Source organism: Oxyura jamaicensis, chromosome 1, assembly GCF_011077185.1.
Source record: "Oxyura jamaicensis isolate SHBP4307 breed ruddy duck chromosome 1, BPBGC_Ojam_1.0, whole genome shotgun sequence".
Taxonomy (NCBI): Eukaryota; Metazoa; Chordata; class Aves; order Anseriformes; family Anatidae; genus Oxyura; species Oxyura jamaicensis.
Window position 1 is genome coordinate 28,255,556 of NC_048893.1, and position 11,102 is coordinate 28,266,657.

Genomic DNA, 11,102 nt, shown 5'->3' on the forward strand with positions numbered 1-11,102 from the left:
AAAAACACTGGAAACAGACAGGAGTAAACCTGTTCTCAGTGGTTTGAAATATGACGGTATTTATGGTATCTGTCCTGTGGGGTACACGTTAAATTTCCCTGCCTTGTGGGGCTACTCAAATGAAAATTAAAATTTCCCATCTTTTTCAAAAGCAGTAGGCAGGAGATGTGATGCTGGATCACCGTGACCACCCTTTGGAGTATCAAGTTCCTTCACTGAAGATTTTTCACTCCTTAGGTCCACACCACCATTGTTTGGCTCTGCCCCAAAAGCTGGCCCCAGAAGAAGGAGGATGTCGCTGAGGTACAACATCTGCTACCGCAGAAGCAAACCAGGGCTGGGGAGTTGCACAGCAGCTCCCTTTCTGGTTTTGCTAGAATCCTGTCACAGCACACACTTGGATACCTGCTGTTACCCTTAGTTTGAACCCAGGAAGCGCTGTGTTTGGCAGGGGACAGAAATAGATAACACGCGAGAACAGAGCCATAGGTTCAGCTAGATGCCTGAACATGTAGCTGGCATTTGCCCTTGTAAAGTTATTCCTCAAAGTGCAGAGACTTTGACTACAGAAGCTGCACTGTGCTCAGCTGGAGCCCACTGAGGGAAGTCCCACGTCATCTCCTATGTATGGATGCGCCAGCTGAGAGCCAGGAAAAGCTGCAGTGCCCGAGATAGGACCATTGTCATCTGCTCAGGGTCAGCCCGGCAGTGACGTTGCTTTGCTCTCTGCTCCCTGCTGTGAAGCCAGGCAGCAGCTGCAGGGTGCATGAGGAGGAGGAGGCCTCCTTCAGGAGCCCACAGACATCTACCAGGGGAAAGGCCCTGGGCTGGTGCTGCCTTCAAAATCTAGCATCTGCAGGACTGTGGGCCTGGAGAGAGGAAGAGCTGCTGTGTGGTGGCACGGGGAGATTTGTGGGGGACTGGTGGGAGAGCTCACACAGGTGAGAGGCACCAGTGCGGCATGGCCACCTTGCCGCCTGTGCTCCTCTTAGCATGTCCATCTGTCTGTCTGCTCTCTGCCCACTGGCAGCTCTCAGCACGGGCTGTTTGTGCTGGTGGGCTGCTGGGGTGTGTTTCTCGTGGGGCGGCAGCTGGAGCTGTGCCGCCCCATTTCCCTGTGGTGCCCTCTTGTCCTGGCCATGCAGGAGAAACCTGCCCTGGCTCGCTCTGCCTCACACCAATTGTCCTTGCCCCCCTCTGCAGATATAAACGGGCTGACACCGAAGGCCATGCTGACATCTGTGCCGTATTGTCATGCAGGCTTCCTTTGTGCATCACTTTTAATGCTCCCAGTTGACACACTGCCACCGAGTGCGTCAAGCCAGGGCTGGGATTTGAGTTGGGCTCTCACCTCTTTGCCTCTCATCTGAGGCAGCATCAGCTCTGAGAAATGGCTGCTAGGATCAGCCTCCTGTTGGGGACTACACACAAAGACTAGAGAAAATGAGAGCAAGGCAACACTGAGACTTCTTGTAGAAATTAGTCATTGAATGTCATGCAGCCTCTGCAGCATGGCTTCTGACTTTGTGCGCCACACTGAGCTCTGTCAGCCCTCAGAGAGCAGCAGGCCACAGTCAGTGGCACAAAGCCCTCTTGCAGGCGGGGCTGAGCTCCCTTAGCTGGTTCGTGTAAAGCTGCTCTGCGCCCAAAGGTGTGGAGAGAAGCAGCCGGGTCTGCTGCGGGACGGGGGCTGTATTAGCAGGAGCCCTACCTGCAGTGCTGCATGCAAAGAAGACCCAAGCCCCAGGGGTGTCCCCAGGCACTTGTGACAAACGCAGGGACAGGTATTTGGTGGTGGAGCTGTGTGCGTGCATGCAGGAAGGGAAGAGACACAGCATGGTTATGTCAGAAAGCCATGGAAGCTGTTGGTGTGTACATAAGTTAAAATTGGGTCTGCAGTTGTAAGCAAAGATAATCTCAGGAAAAGGACTATATTATTAATAAGGACACCACAAAGAACCCCTGACTCCCTCAATTAACCACTGATGTCTCTCAGATGTGTAATCCAAATGGTTTACAATGGTAGCTCTGAGAAAAGCTGCCACATGATAGCTGAAAACTCTGCCAGAAGTCAATAGCAATGAATTTTGAGTGGATATTCTCTTCTCCCCTCCTACCACATTCCTCCTTTTTTTATTATTATTTTTTATTATTATTATTTTTTTAACCATTCACCTTTGCCTAAGTCTCGTGCAGCAGCTAAGTCACAGCACATCACCCAAAATCATGTGCATATGTGAGACGCAAGCATTTGGGTGCTTAAGCATGTACAGCCTCTGCTTCGTCGTAGTTCAGATTCCAACTGAGTAATGAGACAAAGAGTCATGAAGCTTGTGTCCTAAGGAGAACAAAATAACTATCCTATCTCCAAGTTCCCTCTGATATTATTACAATATAGCAGATTTGAAAGACCACTATCAACTACTAAAAGGCTGTGGTTTCCCCAGCTGAACATCCTAAAAGAAATTCCCTTAAGGCTCCAGTCCAGAAGCAAATGTCACCAGGTGCTTGTCCTTGGCATTCATTTTTATCCTATTCAGCCCCAGGGTGCTGAGTTAGGACCCGGGGCCGATGATGGCAGTGGGCAAGAACTAGTCATTCAGGCCAAGGCTAATTAAAACAAAGGCAAGGCAGGCGCAGGACCTCTGGCAGCTCTCTGTACACAGGGAGGGTGGGTGGCAGTGTGGGAGCAAGTGAGGACGTAGCAGCCACTCACCAGTCCCTGCAAGGACCGTGAGGTCCCCGCCAAGCAGGCGGTGGCAGGACACAGATAACTGGTAGGGCTGGGACTGGGAAAGGTTTAAGACTGAGACACGTGAAGTTAGACTTGTGTAATCAGTGAGCCAGTGGCTCCAAGAGGATGAGTTTATTTTTGCAGACTTTATGGGCAAAGATGAGAATTCAGTGTTCCTTGACGAAGCTATAAAATAGTCTTAATGGCAGAACAGCGTATGATCAAATCATCAGCATGGTGCAGCGACAGGGCTCCTCTGCAGTGAAGTACTCTAACTGAGGATCTGCCTCTGGATCTCTCTGCCCATCTCATTTGGTGAGATGCATGATCTCTCCGATCCTGCTACCCACCTCGCAGAGTCACTGTGACCCCGTGTAGTCTTCTTTTGCAGCCTGCCACCCCCAGAGCTCTTGTGTCATTCGCCTCGGCCCCCTTCCAGAAGGTGTGTGCTTCTGGTCTGCTGGGACACCGTCTGAGGTTGCCTTCCGAGTTAAAATGAGCTCAGTGGTCATGTAGCCAGGGAGATCAGACCAAATCTGACAACTTTTTTATCCCCTTCTCTGGAATTAGTTTTGGCAGCCAGTTCCCAAAATCTTGTTCAGGTTCTTCGGAACTTGCTCTCTTGTACACCATGTGAGTCACTCCTTTGAGTCACTCTTCTGTAACGATGTAAAACATTTCTCTTGCTTCCATACAACTGACACGAAAACCCTGTTTCTGTTCCTTGCTGGCTCATTATTTTCTCTGTGGCTTCCACCCACTAACCAGTCAGGGAGGACACTTCCATCTCTGAATCCAACTTTTTCTTGTCACCTCTGCAGGTCACGCTGTCTGCAAGAACGTGAATTTCTTTCTTTCCCACCTTTCTCCACGCGGCATTGTGTGACAACTTGTCTGAGGGAAAGCTGTAATGTGAAATAAATTGCGTTGCACTGGGCTGTGAATGCGCGGGGGGCTCGGTAACGCCGCAGACCAACAGGGTGCAGTACCACACCGCACTCTGCTTCCCGCAGGCACCCTCAGCAAGCCCACGGGCGAGGAGTGATTTCCCAATTCCCAAACACGAAATTCAGTTGGTTCTCCCCAGTTTAACATCTATTTCTCAAGCACATGTTAGCATTCTTATCTAAACGAACTTGGATTGCACATAAATAAGAGAGGGCAGGTGGGAAAATGGCTTTTTTTTTTTTTTTTTTTTTTTTTTTTTTTTGCCACTTAAAACAAACACTTTTCACCTGTTCAGTTGAAACCCTCACAGTAGCAATTACCCACAGCATGTTTTCATGGCTGTGAAGCCTCAACAGATAGCCACGAACCTTCAGGTGAGGTGCACGCATGCTGACTGCAAAGCGGATTTAAAGCGATCTCTTATAAATAGTTAATACAGCGTAAATGGAGTATAAAGGAAAAGAATTGCTGCGCAGGAGAGAGAGAATGGTATCTTACTTGTGCACACCACTGCAGTCAGCCCGAATGCTTTCCCTCTACCACAGTACACTAATTTCACTCATGGCTTGCCATTTCAATCTTCCAGCTCGGCTAATACAGCTGCCTGAAAATTAGGGAAGCTGGAAGCCCATGTTTGTTATTTCCATTACAGCATGCTATGGACCAGGGTCTTTGGCTGCTGTGCGATGGCACAGGTCCACCAAAAAGCAAAGAAAACCTGTCCCATCAACGAGGACACTGCTCTGTGTTTATGGTCTCACTTTACCCTGAACTCTGAAGTCCTGGTACTGACCTTCTGTTTCTCTTGACAATAACAACAAAAAAATAAAGTGATCCCATATGTATGTAATCTAGAGTCTAATTCCCATGAAATATTTAAAACTACGCTTTTAGATTCATCTCCCACACTCTGAAAGAAAAATAAAATGAGGCAGATGTGAGCTACCAGGAGCTGTAGGTACCTGGGGCTTCTTGCTCAGCTTTGAGATGGGGCTTTGATAAAAAGGCTTTGGCCTTTGGAGGAGGAGATTGTCCTCTATAGGTTTGCCAGCAGTCAGTGGGTGCAGGTGGTGCTCAGAAAGCTGCTGAAGGTCAGTCCTGCCCTTGCACAGCCCCTATCTGCCCGCTCACACCTGCAGAGGGGAGCCAGCAGTGCTGCTGGGGGTGCCCCTACTCCAACTCCACAGCGGTCAAGGCCAACTGCAGGCACAAGGCGTTGGGCAAACAGGATTTGGCCCTGAGCCTGTGGCTTTAGGGCTGGTTTTGACTGCAGCTCAAAGGCATCTCCTTCGTGCAGAGTCAGTCCTGGTTAAATGTACGCACGTAGATGTGTAGCTGATAGTACTTCAAAAAACCACAAGGAATCCAACCTCCCTGAGCTATTTCCTTATTTTTTAGCATATGCTAAGATGATACTGTTAAAAACCTCTTATCAGAGAAGGCGAACTGGGATTCCTACCAGTGCTCTTGGATATTTGCAAATAACATAATCTCCCTAAAACTGTTTTGCTCCATTTCCTTCCTGTCATGTGTGACAACATTTGCTAACAACAAGCAGAAGACAAAGGACGAGGAAGTGAGATTTCAGCTCTTCAGACAGGAGATCATCCCCAAGGAGAAACTGCCTTTATTTTTGTAATCTGTTTCCCTTTCTCCTCCAGCTTATCTTCAGCTACCTTTTTCTCCATTCCAGTCACCACACACTGCCTGGAGCAGAAAGAAGCCATGCAGAAGGGGCACCATTGCCTTCCTCCATATCTCATGGGGCCACAGAGCTTTCCTAACATCTTTTCCCTACCGCACAACAATAACTACAATCAGCAGAATTTGCTCTAGGACCAAAGGAGGGAAACAAAGGTATTTTAGAAACAAATGCTGTCAGGCACTGCAGTGTTTGCAGTGTTAGAAAGTTTGTTTGTCAAGTGTACTGTGGGTAGTGCAGGTCCAAGTAGGAGCAGTGGTGAGCAATGACAGTGAGCACCGTCCAAACCAATACCAAAGTGGAGAAGGAGTGGGGAGGCCAAAATCTCCAGGAAAAATCACTCAGGTGCTGTTCTGACACCTGAAAACAAAACAAAACAAATAACAAAGCAGTAGCTGTTGCTCACACATCCTTCTGCCTGCCAAGAAACCCCATGATTCAGCAGAGAAACCCACCCAAAGGCATGGGCAAAGCTGCTATGGTTCTGAGAAGTGAGCTTCTGTCGGATCCAGGGGCAGCTTTGCTGCTGAGGAAGGTTGATTGCAGAAGGTTGTCAGAGCACAAAACTGGGATTAAAGGGCTCTGCAAGACTTTTGGAAGTCTTTGTACTGTTTCTAAGGAGTATCATGCCTTTTATCTTCACAGTTGCCAAACCAGCCCTTCAAAAAGTGCAGTAGTGGAGAAGTGGATTAAGATGCTACTTAAAACCCATTCTGTTTTCTGTTAATTTGGCGCTTAAAGTCTGCTTTACTCAGGCACATCCAGGTTATAGTTTGATGATTTTGCTTCCAAACAATAAGTGTAAAATTACCCTTACTAAAAAAGGAAGGCTTGGATTTTTTATTTTTATTTTTTACTCAGAAGGAGCTACAACTTCCAGCAATGAGCAGAATACAGCAAATATGACAAAAGTCATGTTACAGCTGTGGAAGTTCACAGCCCCTTGCCTTTGTGATAACACTGATGTGTTCATGCCCGTGCTGATGTTGAGCTCCTGTTTTGCTGGGGCAGCAGGCAGCTGACACCAGGCTTTGCTCCCTCCAGCACCTCAGTTTTCAATACCCCACACCGCCGTACCCTCCAGAAGGACAACCTGCAGCTTACTCATGTCATTTTCTCTTTGCCCTGCTTAACCTTTGGCTGCAGCCCAGCAGTCCTTCTGGGAGCCTCTGCACTGACCCCTGCACGAGCACTGCTGGGATCTCTGGACCGAGGAATCCCTGAGGTCATGAGAGGCTGCTGTATTTGCCACTCCTTGCCTGCTGTATTTGCCACTCCTTGCCTGCTGTATTTGCCACTCCTTGCCCACTGTATTCACCACTCCTTGCCCACTGTATCTGCCAGTCCTTGCACCCGTCAGGGCATTCCCCTCGCACTGTGTCCCAGGTAATCTAGGTAACACAAGAATGTGGTGTCTCCTCTTGAGAGCTATCTGCATTGGAAACAAAACCCACAAAACCAAAATGAGTTAGCCACAGGAGAGAGATGAATCCTGCAATGTGCTGGGTTTCCTGTGGGAATCACTTCTTGCAAGTGCGCTCCTCCAGCGATGACTTGGCAGAGCAGGCACTCGAAGCAGGTCTGAATCCTGCTCTGGGTTTCCAGCATCGTTGTGACTAACACAGCAAGCTGGTTCAGGGGACAGTGGCTCATAAAAGGGTTAGATTCTCAAACAGGCTGCCCTGCTCAGCGTAATATTTGTGTCAGCAGAGGAATGGAGAGGTTACAATCTCTTGGTTCAGTCCATGAGCACTGCCCACAGCCGTGAAAGGGTGCTGAAGGTGAGAAAGCTGTGCCCAGCTGCGTGGTCTGTGTGACCACAGGAAGGGGGCTAAACGCCTCATCTCTGCAAAGAAAGCAGAGCTCTGAACAGCCTTTCAAACCATAAATATTCCCTAAAGTATTATTTCAGGACTTAGAAAACAGCTTGTTGAACCCTAAATTGTTTTAACCAAAACCAGAATTAACAGACAGAATTAAAATACTATAATTAGACAATAATTAAAAGACCAGAATTAACAGAATTAAGTTCATTATCTTTTTTAAATTTTACAGAAAATTGCAACAAATCTTTTTGTAACTGTATTTGAAATTGTAAAACTAATATCATTTATTTATGGTGCACTTGGGCTCCAAATTTCCAGACAGATTTCTGTTGTACAGAGAAGTTATCAGCAACAAAACAGATAGTGACTAAAGGAGAAACCCAAGTAATACAGGATAACAGAATCTGCTCTTTTTACTGAGACTAAAATCAGTCACAGATCAGCGCCTTTCTCTGCTGATCCCTCTGTAAGGCAGACACAACAGTGGTTGTTTCTGGAGATGTATCGTGCATGGCAAACCTGGGATTTTCCCTTGACCCTATGAGGCCTCGCTGCCTAGGCTCCTGGGCACAAAGGAGCACGCTGTCCTCCTTGCCCCTACAGAGCCCTCCTATACTCCAGGGGAATCCTGGGCTCTCTGTAAACCAGTGGCTGAGTCTTCCACCTGACTCACCGTGTTAACCAGAAAACCCATGAAATGCTTCTTCTCCATTAAAGCCATCCCTCACTATTTAAAGAGCTCAAAAACTTTCTAGCACTGTGTTTCTATGCTAAAAAACTGACTTGCCTAGATCCAAAGGTCCTACAGAGAAAAGTCTATTTTGACATCTTGATTTTCCATAGAATATTTCACTTTTTTCTTGTGAGGTACCTTTTTCCCTTCAACAGTAGTGCATTTCAGTAATTAATCCGGTTCCCAGTTCTCAGCTGGAGTACAAACAGGCCCATGCATGGCCCATTAGCACTTTTTTGAAATGGGCAGCGAGGAAAGTTTTCAATAACCAATTGCCACTTTCTCTCTTTACTGACGTTTATTCAATTCCAGCTTTAAGATAAAAAGAAGAAATCAAATTGTATCTGAATGACCCAAATACAATTTTTGAAGTCTTTCATTTTCTGTCATGCAAGCAAAGTAATTTTTGTAATGTCACTGTTGCCACAAACTGAAATCACCAGCTTGTGTCTAATCCTTATATTGTGAAGGTGAGAATATACATGGAGGGAATGCCATGCAAATTCACTACAGACTATTCTATACAATATAATACGATAAAATGAGCACGTTTTTATTTGCCCCTTGAAGCCACTGACAAGAACTCGTTCTGAGCCATGGTTTTGCTGCAGTGACCCAGCTGTCCCTGGGATTACCTGGCTCCTGAAGGGTGGGCTTGGTGAGTTAAGTGCTGAGTGTAAATACCTAAAAAGCTGATGCATACTCAGCCACCTCCTGTTTTTTTCCTTGGGTTCTCTTTTCTGTCATTCCCATCCGACAGTGAAAAACTCCCTGTTTCACAGTGAGTTTACACCACAGCTGGGAATTTCAGAGGCGTACGGACTCGTCCTGGCAGCAGGTACTCGTGCTGTCAGTACACAGCCATGGCACACCAGGAAACTCTCGCAAGACAGCTGACTGTTGGGAGATCCTATGTGTGCACCCAGGGGTACCTTGGGGTACCTTGTGGCACCTGCACTATCTTCCCGGGAGCACAGACAGTGTGATGGGGTGACGTGCTCCAGAGGGTGATCTGGCTTAGGAAAGATTTCTATTCCCTTTTATTTTCTTTCCTTGGGGTGGATGTGCAGCCTTAGTCACAACACAGCCCTCCCAATGGGGCATGCAGGTTCCACAAAAAAGAGTAATTATTGTTCCAGAAATAAATGTTCCTTCCTCTGACGCTACTGCAGGCACTTGGCTGTACCCTAAAAGCACAGGAAGGCCTGCTATCTGTAACACACCTGGGCAAAAGCAGACAGTGAAACGTGGCTACACACCACCACGTTTTTCCAACAGCCATGCTTCCTGACTGGTCGATATTTCAGATTCAAGTTTCTGCAGCCACCTGCAGAGAACCTAATTTAGGTCCACGTCTTTCAACATGCTCAGCAAGGGGTTCAGAGGTTTGTTAGGCATCATCAAGCTGGGTTCCTATTCCTTTAAGGTTAAAAAGAAAAAACTCTCCATCTTTTTAAGGAAATTATGTTCCAATTGCTACACAGGTTTCCAAGTAATTTCCTTCCCCTGCAAAAGCAGGTGATGCCCTAATAATACCTCAGAGAAACTGGGAACTGGCAAACCCACTGCTGCCAGCAGTGACTTGGGCTGCATGGGGGTTGAAGATGTGGGGAGCCCTAAGGAAACGAAGAGAGAGGCCAGGACGCTGGATGCTGGAGCTACAAATGCTTTTTTTTGCTGGTGCTCCCATGGCTCTGCTTCTCCATGAAGCAAGAACGCAGCGTTCAAAGGGAAATCTTCAAAAGAGGCAGAGGTAGTCAGTGGACCCAAACCTGAAAGAAAAACATCATAGAAAAGGAAAAGCTGGCACGGAGCCTGTTTCCAACCGAATGATTTCACAAAGAAGCATCCAGGCTGCCCCTTGAATCACTTCTTTTCTCAACTTGCTTCTGGGCTCGTAGAGCCTGATTTGCAAAACAGCAGTGTACAAAAGTCTGTGTGGTGCACCTAACTTGCAAGCCTGATTGCTGGAAATGCCAAAATTTCACAGTAATGGAGCATATAACTGAGCCCTGCTGTTGTACACGGACTTTTTAGTTCAGCCCTGGGCAGAGGTCAAGGTGTATTTTTGCATCTGTGTACTAAAGACCACATCTCTGACCACAGCAAGCTGCTCACTGGGACCCGTACACAGCTGATTTTTTAGCAAGGACTTGGCAAGCTGTGCCTCTCTGTCGCTAGGTAGTGAAAGCAGAGGGCTTGTTTTTGGAACAGACCTGGCACGCTGGCTTATGGTGAACGGGGATTTAAAGTGAGGATGTTTTGTTCGCACGAACTTGTAGCAGACCTTGCCTTGTCCTCCCACTAACACAGTAATCTCTTTAATGGCTAGCCCAGCTAGTATATGTATGATCTTTGTAATATTCAGGCCCCAGGCCAAAACAGACACAGCTTGTCTACAAGGTGTAACTCTGTACCATGTGGATCTTGCTTGGAGGTAGCTCAGAGGAGCTTTTCTGCAGAACTGCCTCATGCCAGAGACATGTACCCTCATTAGGTATAAGTCTGAAACATTCCCAGTTTAAACTCAGAGCAGGCCAAGGGGCAAGCTGGAGGAAACGTTTGTCTAAAAAGAGCCTAAAAATACAGCCATGTTTACACAGCTCTACCAGCAGAAGAGCACAATTACTAGAAAGTAACACTCTTCCTACACAGGTAACTGGAGTTATATGTATCACCCTGTGTGTTTCCCTGAGGTCAAAATTGCTGAGGGATGATAAGAAATAATTTCTCATTCTCACTGAGTAGCTATGGGTTGCTTTCAAACTCCTTTGCTCCTGCTGAGCAATGTCACTGTTTGGAAAAGTAAGATACTATCCAGCATCCAGTTAGTGAAAATGGCAGTGGGCAGCCAGTCCCGTGTGAATGGAAATGAATGCATGTTGGACATAGGAAGAGGTTTTCAGCATAATATCCTTAATACAATTCCTGCAAACAGATAGTAAGAAGAAAGCAGTGTGCAGGTACCACATGGTCCTGCAAGGTATGCCTGAGAAGCAAGGCTTAGATTCTTGTATGATAGTGCACAGTACCTACCCCTGTGGCCCAGAGTTGGTTACTAGGTATGTATGGTACATATCACTTTACTGACACTGAATTTGAGTATTGTAGCATGTTTAATTCAAAGATCTAATGACAATAATAATAATAAACAGCACA